Source organism: Caloenas nicobarica, chromosome 3, assembly GCF_036013445.1.
Source record: "Caloenas nicobarica isolate bCalNic1 chromosome 3, bCalNic1.hap1, whole genome shotgun sequence".
Classification (NCBI taxonomy): Eukaryota; Metazoa; Chordata; class Aves; order Columbiformes; family Columbidae; genus Caloenas; species Caloenas nicobarica.
Genome location: NC_088247.1, coordinates 93,835,328 through 93,858,392, shown reverse-complemented (window position 1 = coordinate 93,858,392; position 23,065 = coordinate 93,835,328). Strand labels below are relative to the sequence as shown.

At 42.2% G+C, this 23,065-nt stretch overlaps 1 protein-coding gene across 9 annotated transcripts in view; it reads left to right on the top strand.

Annotated features, from left to right (window-relative positions):
• Nucleotides 1–2,527: 2,527 nt before the first annotated feature.
• The window catches only part of PPM1B (protein phosphatase, Mg2+/Mn2+ dependent 1B), a 59,767-nt gene continuing 39,229 nt past the window's right edge, over nt 2,528–23,065 (top strand). For 4 of the 9 annotated variants that reach the window (XM_065631078.1, XM_065631080.1, XM_065631079.1 and 1 more), the window contains exons 1-3: nt 2,528–2,729; nt 18,587–18,701; nt 20,632–20,981. The gene's annotated coding sequence lies outside the window, so the exon portion shown is untranslated. The remainder of the gene's footprint in view (nt 2,730–18,586; nt 18,702–20,631; nt 20,982–23,065) is intronic. The other 5 variants (XM_065631075.1, XM_065631073.1, XM_065631081.1 and 2 more) reach the window with 5 other exon arrangements.

Here is a 23,065-nt window from a genome sequence, read left to right as displayed (position 1 = left end):
AGGATTTTCTAATGTGAGTGGTGGTGCTGATGACCTTAGAGCTAAAAGCTGCACAGTATTATCTGTACTGTGGAAATAACTCTGGAGAGCCTGGAAAAAGAACCCCATAGCATGTCTTTGTTGAAGACTGGGAGAAAACGCCAGCTCCAGAAGGGAAAGTTCCCACATTTTCAGGACCAACTCCTTTGCAAACAGTCCAGAATAGTCAGACGGATAAATAAAAATTCAACATAAACTGTGTTTTGACCTATGATCTCAAGTTCTGCATGCAAGTGTTCATTCACACTGATGCATACAGCGTGTGGGGAGGAAACACCTCAGTGTCAGGTGTGACAAGGGCATCAGCAGGTTACGAGGAGTGTGGAAATTTGTAAGCCGTTCCTACAGAGGACACGTTTAAGTTCGAGAAGTTGGGAGCGTAAGGCAAGGACATCACTTCTGCGCCATTTAGCTTGTGAGGAAAGACTTCAGTGTTGAACCGCAGCCAGCACAAGTGCCACACAGGGCTGCAGAGCAAAGCAGAGGTTGGGTCACTCTCCAGAGAGGGAGAATCACAGAATCATTTCAGTTGAAAGAGACCCTCAGGATCATTGAGTCCAATCATAACCCAACTCCAACACAAAACTACATCCCTATGAACCTTGTCTAAACACCTTTTAAACACCTCTAGGGATGGTGACTCCACCACTTCCCTGGGCAGCCTGTTCCAATGCCTGACAACCCTTTCTGGGAAGAATTTTTTTTTCCTAATATCCAATCTAAACCTCCCTAGCACAACTTGAGGCCATTTCCCCTTGTCTTGCTACTTGGGAGAAGAGACCAACACCCTCCATGCTACGACCTCCTTTCAGGTAGTTGTAGACAGCGATAAGGTCTCTCCTCAGCCTCCTTTTCTCCAGGCTAAACAGCCCCAGTTCCCTCAGCTGCTCCTCATAAGACTTGTGCTCCAGGCCCTTCAGCAGCTCCGTCACCCTCCTCTGCACTCTCTCTGGTACTTCAATGTCCTTCTTATGATGAGGGACCCAAAATTGAACACAGGATTCAAGGTGTGGCCTCACCAGCACTGAGTACAGGGGCACAATCACTTCTCTAGTCCTGCTGGCCACACTATTCCTGATACAAGCCAGGATGCTGTTGGCCTTCTTGGCCACCTGGGTACACTGCTGGAACCTCAGCTGTTTTCAGCCTGTTGAATGAGGAAGATGGGACTAGCAAGGGATTATGAGGCATCAGGCAGATTTTCACGTGCCTTCCAGAACAAACATTTTTGTTTGGCGGTGAGAACGAAACTAAAGGGTAGGCAAGCCCAAGCAGGGGGTTAATTATGGCCTCCCAGGGGGAGGCTCTCGCTGGAGCCGGAGGGGCCGACGGCTGAGAGCAGTCGCCGCTCTCGCCCTCTCAGAACTGCTGCCACTTCTCAGGCGGCGCGCTGACGGCGGCACCGGTGCGGTGGCCGGCTGCCTCCTCCCGAGCCCGGCGGCGAAAAGGGCCGCTCCGAGGAGACTCCCTCGGGCACCCCCGGGGGAGGCGCCCGTCCCCTGAGGCGGGCCACGGCGCTCGAGCCCTGCCGGCGTAAGGGAACGCGGTGGACTGATACAACCGCAACCTCATCCTCTACCGTGGTAAAAATGGCGGCCCCGCCCACCGAGGCGGGAACCGGCGGCGGCCCAACCACCCGCCTCGCCCCACGGGCGCGTGAGGCGCAACGGCTACCGCGGGCGGGCGCCAGACCCCGCCCGCAACGGACCCCGCGTTCCCCGATTGGCTGGCGGTGATGTAATCGCGCGAACATACGGGTACCCCTTGCCGGCCCCCGTGGGACAAGGGGGGAGGTCGCGCACTTCTCCCCCCTCCCCGCGACCAATCGCCGTGTCGAGCGCGCGCGCGGGCTGGGACGCACTCTGCGGCCCCGCCGGCCCTTCCCGTGCGTCCGCTTTATTGGCAGGAGCGACGGCCAATCAGAAGAAGGCATCCAGCGGGCGGTTCACCCCCATTTCGCGAGCGGCGGCCGGGGCGGGAGAGGCTGCGGGAGGGAGGGCGCTGAGAGCCAATGGCCTGCAGGCAAACCGCGCCGGGAGGGAAAGGATGTGGCAGAGGGAGAGGGGCTGGGAGGGGAAAGGGTGCTCACTGACAGGCTAGGCTCCGAGGCCGGATAAAAAAAAAAGGCGGAGAAAGATTCCGTGCGCCAGCGCCTTGGCTGACAAGAGTCTCAGCCAATTGTTGCCCAGCAGGGAGGAAATGCCCAATCAGGAAAAGGCTTTTGGGCGGGGCTGGCGGGTGAGCAGCGAATGGATAGACCAATGACACTGAGGAACGGTAGAATCGGCACGGCGGAAGGCCAATGGCCACAGGGAGGGGGCGGGACGAGATGAGCGACGGCAGCACCAGCCAGTAAGCTGAGAAAGACGTGCGGCGGCCAGTGCGGGAACGGCGGCGGGGCGGTGGGGGTGGGGCCGTTGGTCGTGCCCCGCCCGCCCCTCCCGGAGCGCTCTGACGTGGGCGGCGGGGAGGGCGGGCCTAGCGGCGGCCTTTGGGACAGGGGCTCCCAACATGTCCGCGCTGCTGGCGGCGCTCGGAGTGCGCGAGCAGGCAGTGACCGCGGCCGGCGGCGGCCAGCGCGGGGCGGCCCGCGCCTGAGGCCGAGCCAGGCCCCCCCACACCCGGGCCGGGCCCTGCCGGGCCGCCTGGGGCCTGAACGCCAGGGGACGCCGGCGCTCGTCTGCCGACAGGTAGAGGGGTCAGGGCCGGCCGGTATGGGCGAGGGGGTCGTGTCGGCGCCGGTCCGAGAGGGGGAAGGGGCCGCGAGGCTGGACCGGGCCTGGGCGCGCGTGTTACTGAGCGGCAGGGCCTGCGCGCTTGCCGTGGGAAGCGGGGGCTGGCAGCGCCGGCCTGCTCTGTGGGGCCGGAGGGGTGGCGGGCAGGGCCTGCTGCCTGTCTGTCCGCGGGGAGCACCCGGCCTCTGCCTCTCCCCGGCGGGAAAGTAAACAGAGCCGGGGGCCGCTCTGACACGGGCTCCTGGCTGGGGAACCGGGCAGGCGCCCGGGGGAGGGACGGCGAGGAAGTGGCGGGGAAGCCGAGCCCCGCGGTGTAGCCGGGGATGGGGGCCGGCGGGCCCGCCCTCTCTGTGCCACGGCGGGGCGGGCCGGGGGCAGGGAGACCGGCGACCGCTGCGTGTGGGGTGGGGGAGGCGGCGGGCAGGGCCCCGTGCGCGGTCCGGCGGTGCCGGTGGCTGCGTTCGGGGCGGGCGGCGGGCCGGGGCTGTGCACGTGCTTCGGCGGGGGCCGGCGGGGCCCGGTGTTTACCGACGGGGTGGGGTGGTGGGAGGTGGCGAGCTGCGGGTAAGGCCCTGGTGCTGGAGGCAGGAGATGTCGTTAGGCCTGAGTGCCTGTGACGAGCTGGTGGTGTGCGGAGGGGATGAAGTCACTCGCAGATGGGCCTTGCCTGGGCGTCTTGAGTGGGGAAGGGGAAAGAAGTTGAAGGCAGCTCTGCCTTGTAGGTTGGAGCTTGCTGTCCCTGCCAACCCAGTGGGTATGTTTTTACTGTAGTTTGTAGCTAGTCGAAGGGAGGGAGTCATTTTGATGGACTGGATGCAGTTGGAAAAATCTGTATGTGTGTTGTTTTGTGTGCTGTAGTAGGTTGAGGGGTAGTTTATAAAGTGGGGATGCAGATGGTGGGTGAAACCACGTGTATTTAGGGATAGTGGTACATGAGGGCATAGGAATTTAGGAGTGCTAGGTAAACAATCTTGTGTGTGTTGTGAGAAGTACAGCGATAAGTTGGCTGGCTTCTAAATGATGTGCAGGAGGGAGGCTTTGGGTGGTAAGCCTATGTACAACTTACAGGCACAGTGGTAACAGGTTGCTACAAGGTTCTGAACTTGTTTTGTTTGGTGGCCAGTGTGGTTAGACTTAATGTGTGAGACCTTCATGTGTAATATGAGATGGTATGTGGACAGAAAGGCATGTGTGTTCTCATTGTGTATAAGTTGGTTTGTCTGGTGCTCACATTGAGAGAGAGATTTGGCTGTCACCAACTGAGTGAGTCCCATTTCTTGTGTGTTGAGATGGGCTAAGGCAGCAGGCAAAGTGGTCGGTGTCCTGGGAATGCGTGAGGAGCTGTGAATTGGTGTCTCAGCTGTGATGAAATTGAAAGGCTGGATATTTATCGTTTGAGCCATGGGATACAAATGGAAAAGTGTAGCAAGTGCCAAGTGTTGGGGTCATGATAGTGCTGTTTGGAGAAAAGTCTGTGTATGTCCTGAGGAGCTGTAGGTATCTATATTTGTGACAGGTGTCAAGCAGTGTAAATTTCTGTCTATAAGGGCATCATTGCACTCATCTTGGGGGTAAATTTCCAGGGATTGACCTGGATTATAAGAAAGTGAGGGAGCTTGGGTGAATATTTAGAAGTAGGAATGAATGGTGGAGTCTTCAAAAGGTTTATGTACATTTGAGCAGGGGGGCAGGATAAATTTATGGGGATTATGCACATCCAGAGTGAAGATTATTTTAGGCTATGTATACATGTGTGTATCAGGGGAATGGTATTTGTGCAAAAGGGAAACTGGAGTTTTCATATTGCTGAGTTAGTGGGAACTCTAGCCTGTGTAGGGAGAGGGGAGGCAGCATTTTTGGCTGGGGCTATGAAAAGTTGAAATGACGTGGGAGTGGGACAATGAACTGGGTCTGACGCTTCAGGTGTGTCCTGAGCAGGCCAGAGGCTGTGGGCATTCTTTGCTCTTCTCTGTATGGAGAGAAGTATTTTATAGTTGGGACAGCCAGTGGAAGCTAAAGAAGTGAATGAAGATGAGGCAATTTGTGACTGTTATGATATTATCAAATTAAAGGATATTCAACAAGTTTCTGTTAAAGACACTTTTGTTTGTGTTCTGTTCCTTCCACTGTTAACTTTAAGGGTAAACCTTTGCTGAAGCTAGCATTCATATTGGCATTCACAGGTCAGCAGCTAACTAAAAGCACTTGATGTGGTGTAGACAAGCCTCATGTATGTGTGGGCTCAGGGGCTTGAATGTGTCTATTATATATATGTTTATTATACGTGTTACATATACCTTAATAATTTACCTGAGTACATGTGTCCAGAAGGTATGAAGTGTTTTGTTCTGGACACATGCTTATATTTGAAAGAGGGTTGGTGCATAAACATTTGGGGGCCAGAGATCTGTGAAAAGGTGATACATTTAGAATGGAAAGCTGTTTGGCTCAGGTGGAAATGAGGAAAAATTGCACCTGTGTATCCCATGTTGTGCAGGTTTGTGATAGTATGTGTTACGTATTTACAAAGCCCCTCGTCTCTTGTTTGGCACTGGTTTAGAGGAGGTTGTTATAAAGGATATGTTGATTTAATTAAGGCACATAACATCAAGATGAGGGAAACAAAATTAATGTAATATGGAGAGGGCTGTAGAGAGAGTGTATAAACCCTATTTTTCTTTTCTTGCAGTAGCTGTGAGGGGGTCGCTTAGTGAGTTATGGAACTAGAGAAACAAAAGAGCAGTCTCATAGTAGTTATCCTGGATAAGCCAGTTCACTCCTTTTCTCTGGAGTGGAATTACCATTGTTCACTTATACTTTTCCAATGGCGATCACTAATGTATGCTTCTGTCTTACTAAACTTGAGACCCTTGTCTTCCAGAAAGGTAGACCCATCACAATTGAAATTAAAGCTTGTGAAATTTGTGTGTTGAACATATTCTTTTAATGTGCTTAGTGTGAAGAACTACTGCTCTCAGTGGGCGACTGAGAGTAGTGAATATTTCTCACATGAATGTGTTGCCTCCAAAAAAGGAAAAGTGGTAAAAATCCGCTCTTAATATTGGATGTAAAAATCTGCCTGTGAAGTGTTTGTATTATAATAATGAATATTACTCTTTGGAGCAGGGTTTTTTTTAGACTGCATCAAGGGATGCGGTTGTACGTAGAACAGTGTTGCTCAGAGGGTACCGTCCATTTTGAATGAAGCAAACCACAGCGCACTTAGCTAAATGCCAAATGGTAGCTAAATGCGACCATAACGTTCCTAGGGAGGTATGTGGGGGGTTTTGTTGATGTGATTTTTGTTGGTTTTGGTTTACTAGTTGTTTTTGTTTCTTCCAAAAAACACTGAAAATTGAAATGATCATTCAGTAGTGTCTTGGGTCATCAGTCCAGTAGGACATGTAGGCCCTACTGCTGTAGCTTATTAAGAGGTAAATAGCTGATCTTTTACAGACAGCACCAGGAGATAGTTAGCTAACCTCATGTTTTTGCAAGCACAGTCTCTTCCAAGTGAATGGGAAGGCTTCGATAAATGAATTGGAGCTCTAGATTCCACGTGTGGATTGTGAAGAGCGATTACTGTAACAAATCATGTACATCTTTGTGTCCATAGTTGTTTTTTTTCCCTAATATCCCTCACCACCTTAATTGTATCAAGTATGCTATATTTTTTAATTCTTGTCACCTTGTGTAGCACCTTTTTTCCTCTCTCTGAATTCAGTGCTGCACTAGTGTTTCTCTTCACTTCTCTGTGAAAATGAAGTGTACTTCAGATCCTTGGGCCTTTTAGCAACCCAAGTGATTTGATCTGAATATTGGTCTTCTCAGTGAACTGGAGGAGAGCAGTGGTGATTTCTTTGGCAAACTGTTAAAGTAAAAAATTTTGTTATCTTTGTACCTTCCCTATTTGTTAGTGTGCTTCAGTTTATGCTTGATTATCTTCGATATTTGGCTTATAGATGTATAGGGTATGAACTGTGGCTTCTTCATTCTCACTGTCTATTAGCAGTGTGAATGCAAGATAAATGTTTTATGAAACTTCAAGAGGGATCTGTTTAGTCCTGGTCTTCAGCATAACTAGTATGCATATAATCTTCAGGGAATTTAATTTCAAAAGCTGGTCAAGTCAGTGCAGGTTCTTAATTTTTTAATTTTTTTTTTAAACCATCCAAATTCAAATAATATCAGACTATAAAAGCCCAGAAAGGAATAATTGTTTGCATGCACAGTAAAAGATGTGTCCCTGATGCAAGAACAAGGATGCTGAGTTTCCAAAAAGATAGTGAAAACTTTTTCTTTAATAGACATTGCAAACTCCTCAGCTGTCTGGCTGACATCTTTCAGTCCTGGGTAGATACCTGGCATGGGAAACTTAGATCAAACCGCTTAAAATCTGGTAAATATATCTTACACATTTATATCTGTATCATGTGCTAAAGCCAAATAAAAATTCTGAAGAATTAGCGAGTGTCACTCGAAAAGAAAACTGATCTGAAAAGCTTTGCATGAGATGGTAAGAAATAACTGAGCTGGTGTAGCTCAACTCAGTTTCTTGAGATGAGAGGTTCATCTCATCTCAGCTTCTTGAGAAATTATTGGCATGATGAAACCTGAGGCTTGCCAATGGGTGTAGGTTAATTTAATCTTTTGGCTCTTAAAAAAACTTATGTTGGGAGAGAAGGCAGAATGATGTTTTAATGTAGAAAATGATGAAAGGGAAAAAACCCTGTATCTCAGCGGACAACAGCCTTTCTTATAATTTAAGAGTAAATTATTCAGGCCCAGGTATTGTTCTGCTAGGAAAAATAAGTCACCCGCAACTGTTTTTCTCCATGCACCATTAGTTTCTCCTTAACATTACCTCAGTGTGTCACTTTATGATGCTAGTACCTTGCTATCTCATGGCATAAGTTCTCTGCATCTTTGATGGGAAATAACCTTTTCATTGAGTTTTCTTTTGAATAAATAGTACAACTAGATGCTCTATTTTCACAAGAGTTAACAGGAATTCAGCTCAGAAAAACTTCTCTTAAGGATATTTCAGACTAGGCTGGAGAGAGCTTAAGATGGCTCTTCAGTGTGTATGGTGATGACAAGTCAATGGCCACAAACTTCCAGTTAAGTCACAAAGGAAAGCGTTGATCTTTGCAGTTTTCAAGAGGTTAGCATGTTAACAGAAAATGTTGTTTTCAAGAATCCCACTTCTGTGACTGCAGCCCAGTGTAGGGAGTTGACCTTTACTGAATGTAAACCAAACGTGGCTCTGCATTGTTAGTATATGAATTAATTGTTTTTATCAAGGAAGTAATGAAGTAAGTTGATGATGGTTTGTTGAATAGAGGAGGTAACGCTTTACTGTAATTCATTCATACAATATCACTTTGGTCTGTCCTGCTAAAGCCAGGTATTATTTGTTCAAAACTCATTACCTTGTATTTAAATTTTGTATAGCAAAATAAAAATTGGTGACTGGAGAGAAAAATCTCAAATGATGGAACTATTTGTAAAGAACTGATATTTTGATTCAAGTAGAAAACTGAAACAATGAATATTATGTTGGTCAGCTTATTCAAAAACAAAAAAACCTCTTATCTGTGCAGCTTTGTTGGTTAAGCTGATGTGCAAGTAATATAAAGCATTATTGAGCACATGCTGCTCTTCCTTTGCTATCACCAGCTACAGTGGAGCCTTTGTGGGTTATTGAGTTGCGTTTTCAGTGTTATTTAAAAAGCTCTATAAAACAGTAAATGTTGGTGATGTATGAAGTGTGTAGATCTTGGGTTTTGTTGTTGGTATGTGGTATGTTTGGTTTTTGTTGTTGTTGTGTTGTGGGGGTTTTGTTTGCTTGTTTTTGTTGTTGTTTTTTGGGTTTTTTTCCAAAACTTTATTCTGGGAACTTTCCTAGATATATCCCACTAGCTTTTGATACTCCTGACTGTGAAGGGGTGGAAGCGATAGGGGATGAGTGGTGAGACACGGCTGCTATAGTTACTCCAGGAAAAGGAACACTCAAATTCACAGTGCAGCCCTCCTTTTTAACTCTGATATGTGCGTTGGCAGGTTAAGTCTGTGGGTTTAGTTACTGCTGCTTGAGACTCTCTTAAATGAATGAGCAGTATCTGCCTCATTGATTTTTATTTACATTAGCAAGCAGTATGCTGCAATTGAAGACTGTAGAGTGAAGCAGTAAGTTAGGCAGACCCAGTATTGACAATGTGTGTGCTTCATGGGGCTTTATTTTGCACTAGTTGTAGTCTGGTTCTGTGGACTGCGTGTACTCCAAACATTACTGGGTTATTAGGTGTTTTCCCAGAGTTTTGGTTTAGGTTTATCTGAGAGAGGTCTAGATCGTGCATTCAGAAACTTTTCTGAGATCTGAACCAAAGCACGGTAAGCGGGGTGACACAAATTTTCTTCAAAAGTGCCCTCCTAATCCAAACTAAAGTGCTAATATAGATGCACTGACTGGGTCTCTAAAAGGCACCATAGAGCATTGCAAAGGGTGTCGAGCTATGTGAGGGACTGGATTCTGCTTTCTCTTGCCTCCTAAGTGATGTTGTCTGGACTGCAGAAATTGTCCTGCTGCTGTCAAAGTAAGGATTGTTTGTTTATTTCAACTGGTAACTTAGTCTCTTCCCAAATTATTGTCCCTAGTTTTGAAAATGTGTATGAAAATGACTGGTGTTAAAACTACAATGAATTCTGGAAAATAGTTCTTTCATGGTTTTACTTCAGTTAATCAAGAATGAAACTAGCTGTGTGAGCAACAGGTTATGAAGCCTGAGTTCCTGTGGCTTTGTGTCTTGTGGTGGGGTTTTCTGGGTATACTGTATTGTGAGCTCCGAAAGTATTTTTATGTGTTTGGGGCTCTATCTGTCCTGCTCTTCTTTATGGGAAGTTGGTTTTGGTAGCATAGCTGAGCTTCTGCTGCACTTGTCCTCAAAGGGCACTTCCTCGATGCCTCACACCTGTGGGCAGAGCCTCAGAGTGTCCTTGGCTCTCAGACCAGAGCAATTAAAAACATTAACTCTTTGCTGGGGTGTTATCTCTTGTTCTCAAACTAAGTCCAAATAATGACCGTGCTAGCTATGGAAAAGGAAGGTTTCTAACTGCATGAAGAAAATTAACTTGTTTTCAGTCAAACCAGCACAATTTACCAGTATTTTAAATTTCTTCCAGAAGAATTAAAAGCATTTCTCCCCTCAACATTTCAGGCAACATATCTAGAAGTAGGAAATTATATTCCTAGCAGCAGCTTTTTAAGGGATGCTAAAAATATCTTATCCATAGGATAGATGAAATTCTTGAGAGTATCCAGCTTGCTTATTAATCCACCTCCAGATAAATATAGATAGGTGTGAAGTTGCCTCTGATGTGTATTGTAGCCTTTTCTAATACATACTATAATATGCATTGGTACCACATCTGGTAGTTTCAGACCATGATTCTTAGACAAGTGAATGACGGTTTTGAAAGTGAATGATGTGTTGAAGCCTGTGGAGTACAGCTAGATTGGATTTGAGGGTGGTGGATTAGGAATTGGAGGGGGCAGGGACTTGTGTTTGTAATCGCCCTTGTGACCTTGAAAAGCTACTGAGACTCTAATGTGCTTTGAAACTTTTCCGATGAGAAGTACTGTACTGAAGCTATGTGGTAATGCAAGCTGAGTTCCGAGAGTTCAGTTTTCAGTGTATAAAGCTAAAGAAATTGTTCCTTTTACTTCTATTTTAAGTGGGCCTATACTCAAAGCACTGACTTCAGAGAGCTTCTGTAAAGGTACAAAAAGTGAACTTAGCACAGATGTTACTCAGTTTTTCTGTGTCCTTTCTACTCCTACTCTCCATTTCCCTAGTATAGTAATATTTGTTTTATTTGTTCTAGTTCTGAACAGCAAAATCTCATTCTGGTCAAAAGGTGCTCTGCATACCAGGTTGTGCACAAGACCTCGTTTCAGATATAGTACTAGTTGCAGGCATTGGTTTGTACTGTCTAACATTAGGTTTGATTCTCTGTGGGACATTTGACAGAAATTACTTATAGCTGATTTTTCAAGAAAAGGGTGCTCTTCTTTGGTGTGCGTATTCAAGACAAACATGAAGTGCTGTTCTTATTTCAGCTGTTGTAAAACTTGAATCCAGACCTGAGGTTGACTCCCCTAGGTAGTGATCAGTCCTACATCTTAGATGGCAAAGAAGCTTCATCTGTCTCAATACAGCCCCAGTGCACAGTACAGTCTGTTAAGACTCACAAACGCCCCACTTCGGGTGTCATCAGTAAGAACCAAAGTGACGCCTCTAATGAGATTATTAACAATGTCTAATTACGGGTGGGATTTACAGGCATCTTTAGTGAGTGTTATCCAGTAATTGTGGGACTACTGCCTATATGCATATCAAACTGACTCCTCAGATGTGATGTTTATCCATTTACTAGCTTGTCGTGTTTTCTGTCTTTACCACTTTTCTGGGAAACATACTATGGCAAAGGATTTTTTTGTTTTACTTTTTCTTTTCTCTGAGATGATGATTTTTTTAATGTTCTTTTATGTGGCGTAAATGTGAAAAATACTATTGTACTACTAACAATAATAATAAAATATCCAATACTTGATCTGGATTTATTATTTCCTGCTCTTTCCCTTACTGATTGCTTAGGCTGGTAGACAAATTTATTGGAATCATCCAAAGTCTAGGTTACATTTCTAAGGAGCACTTTTTCAAAACTAGTAGGAGGTTGTGCATAAAACTTCAAATAGTAGAGGTTTTATACTTAGACAAAATGAAAACAAACTTGTGAAAACAATAGCTAGAGCTAATACTGGGGGAGAAGGGGTGTGTGAAACTTGTTCTGTAAATCCTCCATAAGTACACCACAATCGAACTGCTGTTTGAAAGATAACCCAGAAGTTTGTAGCATTCAGTCTTTTAAAAGGTGATTTAATAATAGCAATTACTTGTTTTGCAGGAGGTTATCCAACCAACACTCCTTTAGATTATGTGCATCTCTTACAAGGTAAAGAAACTAGCAGCAGATTCAGGTGACTCTCTCTTAGCAGTCATTTGTGGGATCACGGAAAAGGCGAGCATACCGCCTTTGCAGACAATTGCATCGGGAAGAGAATGTTTCACAATGTTTGCTGGAGTCAAATAGCTCTGCAGTCTCCTCTGTAGGCGGGCCTTGAGAGCTCATTTGTTTTTTTCTGAATGGTAGAAGCTATAGTTTACCATTTTCCTGTGTTTTAAAAATGAAATAATAACTAGGCTTGTGTTTGATGTGGAAGAAAAGCATTGTTACTCTGCCATAGTGACATTGGTGTTTTGTATCCTACTTTTATATCATAGTAAACAATAGAATTTATTTCACTTCTCTTTCCCCTTTGGCTTGACTTATGGTGAACCATGTCTATGCTTCTATATGTTTTTTTACTATATTTGAGTGTAAGGTTTATGAAGTTTAAGAGCTGTTGAAGATCAATATCTAGCTTGTAACATACTAAATCTAATAGGATGACTTTTCATTTTCTTAACTGGAATGCACTAAACATAAACAATCCTAGGCCAGAGAAGAACTTCTCTAAAATATTCAGTGAACTCAAAATAGTAGCTGTTGTTAACTATAACAGCTTACTATGTGGTTTTGACTACTGTTGCAGTATTGATGTAATTCAAAGAAAAAAAAAAAGGAATGCTGTCAACTTAGAATGTCTCACTTTTGGAGGGAAGGGGACTAAAGTTACTGCCGAAACAATTTCTGTTTTTTTTTTTTCTGTGGTGTTTTTTTGTTGTTTTTCTTGGGTGTGGGGTTTGGGTTTTTTTTTTTGTTACCATGAAGTGAAATGGGGCTTGACTGTTACAGAGTCAGGGGGGAAGAAATGAATTTCCATTATAGTTCAAGTTTCTTGAAATGAGCTTGTGTGCTTCTCTTGCCAATGGCAAGGAATAGAATTTAACACGGTCAGAAAAATGTCACTGGAGAACATACTCTGAAATTGTGTTTTTTAAACCCTTTATTAATTTATATGTGGAAAATATTTTCCCTGAGAAGTACTGTATATTCTCAGATATATTTCATGACCATGCTATTTTCAATCTGAAGTTTTCTGTATTTCTGAATCTGTACAGAGGGAAAGTAGAGGCCCATGGAGGAAAAGTACTAGCCAGTTACTACTTGAAGTGATTTTTTTTCACTCTTGTTGTTTTCAGGGTTACCAGATTAAAAAATGTTTTGTATAAACGAAAACATAGGGTAGTAATTCTGTAAGAACTAATTTTTTTGAAGTGTCTTAAGGTTTGTCCAGACTTGGAACCTCATTATGTCATCAGTTTCACAAAGAATACGAAGCTAATGCGGAAAACTTCTTGATGTGTCTCCCCATATTGTCCCTTCTTCCATAGATCTTGTTTGTTTATTGAAGCGCTGATTAAAACAGAAGGTCTTGCACACAAAGCAAACATGACAGCTTAGATCTGTCATGAACACTCAGATTTGTGCTTGGAGCCTTTCTGAAGTAAGTGATGGTCCTAGAACGCTGTATTGGAATCTCCACCTTCCTTTTCTGCTATTTATTGGTATCTTCTTTTTAGTAATTGTCTTAAGCTATCACTAGCACAAAAAGATTTGGTGAACCTGGACTACCTGTGAGCAAGCTTTCTTCTGCACAGTTTATTTTGTTCTAATTTCAGAACTGTTGATTCTTTCCACTTAGTGTTTATCCTCTCCTTGGATGAAGCTTCTTTGTATTGTTCTTCATTCTTTCTCCTCATTTTTGCTGACATATGGTTTCTTTAAACTCATTTTCTCTTGTTGTATCCCTTCTTGAGAAGAGATGGTGGGGAATGGAAGAAGCTTTAGTCTATAGTGCTTTTTCCTGAACTGCGTAAAAGGCGTTTTTTTCTTTAATTCTGAAATGTGTTAAAAAAACCCAAACAAACAGACAAAAAAACCACACACACCAAAAAACCCCACACCCACCAAACCTGCTGATAGAGGAAGACTTAATGCATGGCATGATCTATTCTTATAATGGATTTAAGGTTGCATGGAAACGGTAGACTTGTATCAGTGTTGCTGAGGAAGCAAAAGTTCCTAGAAGGTCTTTGGGTGGCTGAAAGGTTGTACTTGGACTAAACTGCCATGTTCAGAGAAGGAAAATTAGAGTGGGCTGATGTGACCCGGAATAATTTTTTCTTTAAGGGGGAGGAAAAGCCATAAAGCTTGTTTGGTTTGGCTGCCACAGGGCACCTTCAAAACCCTAGAAACGGGACAAAGGTAAACCCAGCGCAGTTTAAAGGAGTAAATAACATGTAATTCAGTTGAAGCTGACTTTTTAATTCTGAATTTCTTCTGTGTTGGTTTCTAGTCATTAGACCTTATGCTATCTCAGTGAGAGTGCTGGGCACTAGATACATCTGCTTCCTTTGTCAGGCAGGCACTGTTGTTATTTCTTTGCAGCTGTTTAAAAACAGTGGACCTAACATCTTGGAAGCTGGCTCACTTAGTATACATAATATAGCTTTGTTTTTTCTCTTGGTTATGGGGAGTTCATTCCCTCTACCCAAACAGCTTTCTGCTACATGCTGCCTAGTTGGCGAGCATCTGTTATTCCTCTTTTTAGTTAAAGGTCCATAGAATCATTTGTTTTTTCACCAGTTTTCAATGTTGATACAGTACAGCAAAGAGTTCCTGTTAGGCCTCAGCATGCACTCAGGCATTTGCTTCTGGAACCCCCTCGTAATCCTGACTGTTTCATTAAGGAAGAGGTTCCAATATAATTACCTAAATATGTTAGTGATGCTGTATTTCTGCAGTCTTCTGCCTCTGACCATGTGCTCCTCTTCCTCCTCATGCTGATACTTGGCTTTGTCTCATCTCATGGTGAGTGCGAGTTATGCGATATGTGTATGTTGTGTATTTATTGCTGAGGTTAATTTTCTTTTAGTTTAGCTTCTTGAATCAGCTTGCTGCATGAGGGTATGAAAGCAACTACTGATGCAAAAGTTGGAGTAGAAAGTACATGTGGCAGGAGATGGGCTTACAGCAGTTAGTTTAGCTTTGCCTAACTTCTTGTAAGACTGTACTCTGAGATGTTTCAAAGAACGTTCTTTTAAGGTGTGATTATTAACATCAGCTTTTAAAACTAATGGTTTGGATACTCTTGAGAGTGGAAGTCCTGAATTTACTGGGAAGGTTACTGCTGATGAAGAGAAGACCGTACTGGAAGTCATGTAACTGTTACAGTGTTAGTAGTGTCACCAGCCATGTTGCAATTCTAAAGTAAAAGAACATGCAATTAAATGATATTAAAACCAATATTACAACCAAATTAAAAATGCTTATCTCTTCTTTCGGATTTTCCCCAAGTGCATTGCTTGCTACAGATGTTGATATGGCTCCCTTCATGGCAGTTATTCAGGTTTAAATAAATATCAGCACTTGCTGACAAGAATATCTTTATTCTGCAGGCATGTGAGGTACAGCAGAAACCAAAACTTTACATAGCAGAGGTCACGGTAAGGAGTTTGTCAGAAAGTTCCTGAGCAAGTCAAGCTGTTTTTCTCTGCTTTTTGTCACGTTCGCAAATTTCCTTAGGGGATAAGAGGACTGCCTCTGCTCATCTGCTGGGCTGTTTGCATTGTTCACTGCTTAATTTGGAGCTAGAGTATCTTATCTGTTCCCTGCTTCAAGTATAAGTTTTGGAGAACTGCAAAGGGACTGAAGTGTTTTGGGCGAAACATCAGTAGTTTCATCACTGGTAGAGACTAGAGTTTGCATTTGTTTGTCAGGCAGTGACTGGTTTTGTATCCAGGAGTTCCTGAATTTGTTCAAGTTCAAAGGTCTTAGTAAAGTGGATTTTCTTTCAATACAATCTGGGAGAAATTCAAACCATCCAAAAAGATGTAAGCAATCTGAATTTCAGAAATTCTTTCTAATGTGCATAATGAAACATGGTTAAGTTTTCTCGGCCATTTGCTATTCTTTTCCACTCCTTTCTCATCCCTTTCTTTGCCTCCAGTTTCTATAATAAATTTTAGGTAGAGTTATGAACACCAAGTTTTTCCTTTTATAACCTCTGCTATTATTGTCTTGTTGCCAGTTACCTTTAAAATTAGCCAGAAACTCCAATTGTTCGGCTGTGTTCACTTGTTGAGACCAGCTTATTTTTATGTATAGACTTCTTATATTTAGGCTTTGGAGCATTTGAATTCTGCAAATTGTCGAAGCCTAGAGATGGTTCCTGTTCACTGTTTCAGACATCCTTGCTTATGTTATATAATAAAGAAAACTTTCTATTTAACTTGATAAAAGCATTTTATACTGCTTTACTTGGATAACACTATCAATAAGGAGTTTATATCAACCTCTGTAGCAAGGCATTTCTGAGCCCTTGAAAAAGGTGACTGGAAATAGTCAGGATGACTTTACCATGGGTCCGTCATGCTTCACCAGCCTGACTGACTTCTGTCAAATGCCTGGGCATTCAGTGGAAGGGAGAGCAGTGGATTTTTTTTTTTTAACTTTGACCTTAGGAGGGCTTTTTACAGTATCCTGCAGAATCGTCTTATTTACAGTATGACTGGGGGAATGACTAGAAAAGTGAAAACTGGTTGAAGAGTCATCTCAAAGGGTGACAATGGTTCATACTCTGCTTGGACAGCAGTTAGACCTGGAGCTCCTCAAGCATCTGCTGTGACCTCCTTTTTTTTTTTTTTTTTTGGTATCTTTATCAATGACCTGGAGGAGGAAGTAGAATGCACGTCTTCTTCCAGACACAGAACTGGGGGGCTCGAAAGCAGGGGAGCCGTCTTGAAGTACTCGGAGAGGCTAGAGGAGTGGGCCTGTTGGCATCTTAGAAGTTCAACAAGGGCACATGCCAAGTCCTGCTTCCAGGATCAGTAACCTTCCTGTAGGGCTACAGACTGGTTGGATTGTAGCTCTGCTGAGAAGGACCTGATTCTGGTGACCAGCAGGCTACATACAAGTCAGCAATTTACCCTGATAGTAATGAAAACAGCTTTATTCTCCTTTAGTTGGTGTTTGTTCCAGATGTTCCCAGACTGCATCTGTAATACTGTGTCCAGTTTTGCTCTTGTTTTCCCTACCCCCAATAAGATCAATGTTGATGAGCTTAGGGCAAGTCCACCAAGGTGGTCAGGAGGACTGGAGTATGTGACCTGTGAGGGCATGCTGAGAGCCTTTTGTGGCCTTGTTTACCCTGGAAAAGAGACGCTTGGGAAGGACCCAGTAGAAACAACCATCTGGTATATACAGGAATGGATACCATGATGAAGCCAGTCTCTTTACTGAGATGCACAGTGGGAAAACAAAAGACAGTGGTCATAAATTGCAATGAGTGGATATATGTTGAAAAATTTTTACTGTAAGTGTGATTGTTAAGGAGTTATAGGAGGGAACTTGTAAGGCTCTGTGAAGGTTTTCAAGATCTGAATGAATAAAGCCGTAAGCAACAGTGACTGAGTTCAACATTGACTGCACTTTGAGAAGGAAAGTGAACTGGGTGACCCCCTGGATCCCCTGCGCTCTGAAGTGTTCTTCGAAGAATCACCCACGGCAGGAACATAAGTAGCCAAAATAATAAATACATTGTTTTATTTGGAAACTTGATTCCTCATAAAAATAACATTTAGTTCTAGTGCTGCTAAATAAAATAGCTTAACATAATCAGTTGCTGTTGTTGGCTATTTTTATATTAGGTGTTAGTTACTTGAAATCTGCTTATTGAGTAAGCATTGAAAAAGCAAGGTACATTCATTGAATAAGCTCATTTCATCTAAGAAAGGAAGGAAAAAAATATTCTTTGCTGGTGTTGAAAAAGAAGTTTTAGAACTTAGCAGTGATCAGTATATCTTGTCTCTCACTCTCACCTGTTATTCTGAACCTGATAGTAAAACAAAGCAATTTGTGGAGCAGTTGTTGTTTGAAGTTACTAGAGGGAAAGATACTGGAAATGGAAACTAAATGTTGGTTTCTCTGAGATTGGTTCACTTCTCTTTTTGCCCAGGCCTATGAAAAGAAGCCATTATCCTAGATGCTGTAGTACGTGTACACATCTCCAAAACAGAGAAGTCTTTAGTCAGATAGTCATGCTGCAGATATTATATACCGGTACAATCTAGGCATGGTGGGTTTATCTGTGACAGCCCTTCTCACATGTTTGTGTGAAAAGCAACTTTATTTCTTTCTCTTAACCAAGGTAATTTTGGTGAATAGTCAGGTGTGTTTCTGCTTTTGCTTTTAAATAAATCTGTAGAGGCTAGTAACAGGCTTCTCTGTCATGGTTTCTGTGCTTTAGAGTAAGTTTGAATCTCTACTTTTAGTCTTCCTTTGAGTCCAAGATCTGGATATATTCTTGTAAACAACTGCATTAGTATGCCAGACTTTTCCATCCTCTCCACTTAAACATGCATGTGTACACAGAAGTGTATGCAGGCTCTCTCTGTTAGGTGGCTGTACGTATTCCTGGTTTGGAAGTGGATTTGCTCACACCTCTCTGAAGGTGGTACATATTGGCAGTGGGGGTTTTTAGCAAGTAGTGGCCATTGAATGGTATAGCTTAGGTCACTTCATATTTTCATCTCTTAACAGGTGAAAGGCATTCACATGATCTTTTGCTGCATTACCTTAGATAAATAGGAACTTCCCGACTAACTTGGTCACTTCCAGTGGTTCATGTATTTTATTAGTTCCACTCTAGAAGCTGCTTTTAAGCAGTTCTTGAGCTATAGATTTTATTGACTATTGTGTTTAACTAGTAGAGAAATTGGTCAATTCTTCCATCTTACTGCTTTCAGACTCACAGGTTCTTCTGTTTTATTCACCCCAATATAAAAGGAAGAGGTTTTAAAGTGAATCTTTATCAAAAGGATAAAGATCTGGAAGAAATCTGACTTTTGTACTGCGTTCAAGGTAAGGTTTTCAAAATTGTCCATGATCAGATGGCAAAACGCATGAATACTGAGGCTTGCAAAATGGTACTGAGTTCCTGGCTTCTTGCATATTATACTTGTCCTACAGAAGATATTATGAATATTTATTAAGTATCTGCATAGTTCTGTGGAAAGACGCTAATGATTAGAGGCATATAAGCTAGCTGTGGCTGTGTTCCTTAACTAAAATAGTTAAGTAGGTTGCTATGTGTAACTAGTGTGTATTAATACTATGCAAAGCTGTTTTTTGGGTAGTATAAGTGTTCCCACTTGTGAAACTGATACACTAAGTTGCATGATATAAAATGGAATGTCTTACTAAATTGGCAGTGTCTTAGTAACTGGTTTTGGTTTACTTTAAGGTCCTGTGCTGAGCTTGTTGTAATTTCTCTGTGAATACAATATTACAGCTCTTGAGTGACAATTCCAGTCAGTTTCAAAATGCCAGGAAATAATTGGCAGTCAGAGGGCAGGTTTGCTGCATTTTGGAAGGAATGGTGGATGCATTGCTTTTAATAAAGCCATGCCTTCAAGCACCTATACAGTTGTCATCTGTCTGCAAGGTAGAGCACTGATCAAGTGGTAGGAGCCGTTGACATCATTCAGCAGAGTGAAAGCCTTCAGTTTCCATGCATAGTTTAACAAAATCCTTAATAATGTTTGTTGTGTTGTTCCCACACCATCCCCAGGGAAGAGCAGAGGATATAACGAAGACTAAGGGGGTAAAGTCTGTAGCAGACAAAGTGGCATTCCCTCCAGTGGGACCCGTCTTGATGGACCATCCTGTTGACTGGGCTAGGATCATGTTCGTGGCACTCAAAGGGAGGCACTGAAAAAGTGCTTCTGATGAATGGAGAGGAATGTAGCTGTCCATTGCAGAGATGGTACTTTGTGTAAGAAGGGGAATACAAGGCCAAAGTATCCAGCCATAGAACAGATAGTGGAGACATTCACATGGAGTCACTCAGAAGGATGTAGGTGTTTGGGGACTGCAAGGTACAGGTAGCACTTAGTGTAGGCAGCTGGTTGCCTAATGCTAGCTCTTCAATTTTGGGGAGGTGGAGAGCTGCTGATATTGGCACTCGTTGTGCTCATTTCAGCACCTATTTGAAGGCTCAGGTCAGCAGTCTTGTATTCATGTACCTATTTCTAATTTGTTGTGACTGCATGGTTCTGCTTTTTATGTAGTAGGTTTTACTGAATTATCTGTGTAATCCCCAAGCTGAATGTCTATTTTTCTTTTTAAACTGCTAAATTCATCAAATTCTTTCAGTTGTAATTCTGCAAAAGCCCGAATATTCGAGTATTCCTTTGTGAGCAGATTTTTTTTTTTTTTATGGCTACCTAGTTTAATCCAGGCAGTTTGTTAAACCCAGTATAGAATACATACAGGTTGAACTTAACATGTAGTAAAGTGGTAAGACTGAGATGCGAGCTTTGAAAGATAGAAATGTTTTAAAAATATCTTGATGTTTTGCCTCTGTAAATGGGATGACAGAGTAGGGTGTCTGCCCCCTTGCTACAATTAGTGTCATCTTTTATGCATCTTTGTGCTAAGATGTTCCATTCCCAATTCAGTCCAGCAAGGGCATGTCTTGCAGCCAGTAATACACAGGAACCGTAACCTTTGGTGGAGCTGGAGATGGTGTCTTAATCTGTGTTACCCAAATTTGCCTGCAGTTGATGTCCGACCTGAAGAATTGCATAAAATGAATGTTGAATTATTAACATGCTTGCTTCCTGGAATACTTTTTGCTGTCAAGTCCATGTAGACCTATCATTACTGCATTAACTGCCTATAATGCCCTCAAGCATTCTCTCTGTTATTGATTTATTGAAAACTGGCATGGTCTTCTTGCATGTTAGTTTTAATATTCTTATTGATAAAACTGCCCTTTGAATTTTTGCAGGTGTAGTTCAACACGTATAGTGATACTTGCATAGTGGCAAAATTAAAACAATTTTTACTCAATAGATACATTTGAAACTTCAGCATTGAAATATGTATTGCAAGTCAAGAGAGTTTAAACTGTATTGATTAAAAGCGAGTCAGACTGATTTATTCTGAAACTGAAGTTGCAGTACTAATTGGACAAAACTTCGAGTATTTAAGCTTGCAAGTTGCTAAATGGCTGCTTCTTGCCAAGTACTCCTCTGTTTAGATGACAAGTGAAGCAATTCAGATAGCCTCAATGCAGACACCTGAAAAAGATTCCATGTGTCCAGGCAACGATACTGGAGACTGCTGCCAGAAAAAAAGGTAATGGAAATTTGTTTCACTCTGCAGTTCTTAGAGGTCCTACAGACTTTCTTAAAAAGTTTCTCTAGCATGATGGAAAAGTAGAACATGCTCTGAAAGTGCAGGGGGGAGTACTGTGTTCTTTGGACAAGCCATCTGTGATCTGAAACCTAACTTTCTATAACATACTGTGGATTGAATAGTATATATCACATGATTAGAGGTATAGTAATCCTGTTACAGTATGGCAGTATATCATTACATATCATGTAGGATCAGCTGCTTCTCTTAAGCATTTGTTTATATCTACATTAAAATGCTTTGAGATGTGCCTTATTTGAAATGAACCAAATCAACTGGGTTGAATTAGGAAGATGATAAATCTGTGTTATCGATAAGAGAGTAAATTTCTAAGTAAATAGACCCCATTGAAAATTTTAAGATGTCTTTACATTTCAACTGCTGATTCTCTTCATACTAATACAGTACTGTTACTGAGGTAACTTTGCTAATAGGTGGAAAAAACTTCTTAACCTGGAAGAGACTAAGAAAAAGTATTCTAAAACTGTATTTGAGGTGTAAAAATGACTGTGTTTCACCAATTCCTATTTGGAGGCTTCAGTTCCTGTATTATTTAAATTAATTCTTTTGGAAGATTGTGTGTAGCCTGTTAGTTGACATAACAGATGCTTGAATTATCTCCAAGTTTTGTGCTTTGCAGTAAACATTAAAATGCCTATAGCATAGTAACAGTTAATATTTGACAGCCTGTAGTACTGGTGTTCTTATGTTACTGATTTGAATGTGCTGGTGACTTTATTATGGTGTCGAATGACCTTTTTTGCATTTGATTTTACTCTTTTTGTGTACAAACCAAGCACGTGGTAACACGGCTTAAAAAGTCACAAATAGATCCAAGTGGTTAAGCAGTGTGACAGAGAATTTATGCCTTCTGTAACTGCACAGGATCGTCAATAATGTCCACGCTTTTTTTTTTAATCTGCTCTGATGGCTCAGATTTAGTTCATTTGTATCTCAAGACTTACCCTTAGAAGATGAGGGAAGAAGAGGAACCTTACTTGCATTCTTGGAGAGAGGGGAAGTCCTTCCCCTAATCATCACTGTCATAGATAAAGAAATAAAATCCACCCACATAAATTTGATACAACTTGACTTCTGTCATTATCAAACATATCAATATTAGAGAATTCTCACTGTATTTTCTGTATCTGGTGCTAGCTGAAATACTGGAATTTTGATCTTTTTTGCCCATTTTTCACTTCAGTTTGTGGGGTTTAAATGTCTTCTATAAATCTGGGATATACTCATGACCCCACTTAAGGTTGTGTATATTATACATGTAAGATAAGGAAAAATGTGATTAGTTGACATGCCTATATTGTAGTGGTTTAATTCCCCTGACAGACAAAATGGAATGCTGTTGTGCCTTTGAGAATCCTTTGTGGGATATTTGCTCTAAATACAGTATCTGTACAGAAAGACATATTGAAGAAACAGAGTTTAGGCTTTTTTTTTTTTTTTTTTTTTGGTTTTTTTGGCATCAGAAATATAAGATGTGGTATTGAAGATAAACTTGGTGTTGGCTTCACTGGTGGTAGCCAGACTTCATTCAAAAGCTGACTTGATCTAAATGCATTGTTAGCCACTAGATTTTAGGGTGAGATTCTCCACCCAGATGAAAATTAACTTTTGGGAACTTGAGCTGTTAGTGGGCTTAAAAGTGTCTGAAAGCTGTTCAGAGAAGGATTAGTCAAGGTAGCCTTCTGCAGACAATCTGCTCTTCCCTTTTGTGAGCATTCACTATGATAGGCTCACAATGATAACAATCCTTTGAGAACTATCAAACTGACTATATCCTACAGCCAGACCATCTTAAAATTTTGGAGCTCAGTCACCTTTGCTCTCCTAACAGTAGAAGTAGATAATTATGTCAGGTTTCTTATGTCTATCATACAATGTTTTGAAGTCTGCAACAAGTTTCTTCATTGTCCAAATGTGCACATACTTGCTACAGAATTAAACAATCTGAAATCTGATGCCTTCTGATTCTCCTGACAACTGCTTCTGTAAGAGTTCTTTATGAT